This window comes from Anneissia japonica, unplaced genomic scaffold (genome assembly GCF_011630105.1).
Source record: "Anneissia japonica isolate Jap-2015-1 unplaced genomic scaffold, ASM1163010v1 scaffold119_len492752_cov174, whole genome shotgun sequence".
Lineage (NCBI taxonomy): Eukaryota > Metazoa > Echinodermata > Crinoidea > Comatulida > Comatulidae > Anneissia > Anneissia japonica.
Genome location: NW_022730737.1, coordinates 403782 through 404042, shown reverse-complemented (window position 1 = coordinate 404042; position 261 = coordinate 403782).

Genomic DNA, 261 nt, shown 5'->3' with positions numbered 1-261 from the left:
TCCTGCAATTGCAGAGTTTATCTGGCTGTTGTTGCTTAGCAACCAGAAGCTGTTTGTTGTGGGCTCTGATTATACTGCCCATGTTTCTTGAGCAGCTATAGCTGACTTTAACATTGTTCTTGTTGAACAGCTTGTTATATATATATATACATACATATTTGGGTGGGGTGTACTGTATGCACGTAATGTGTATTATGTACATTATTTGTGTGGGGAGAGGGTGAGGGGTGTTTATGATTTATTTAAGCTCTAAATTGTATT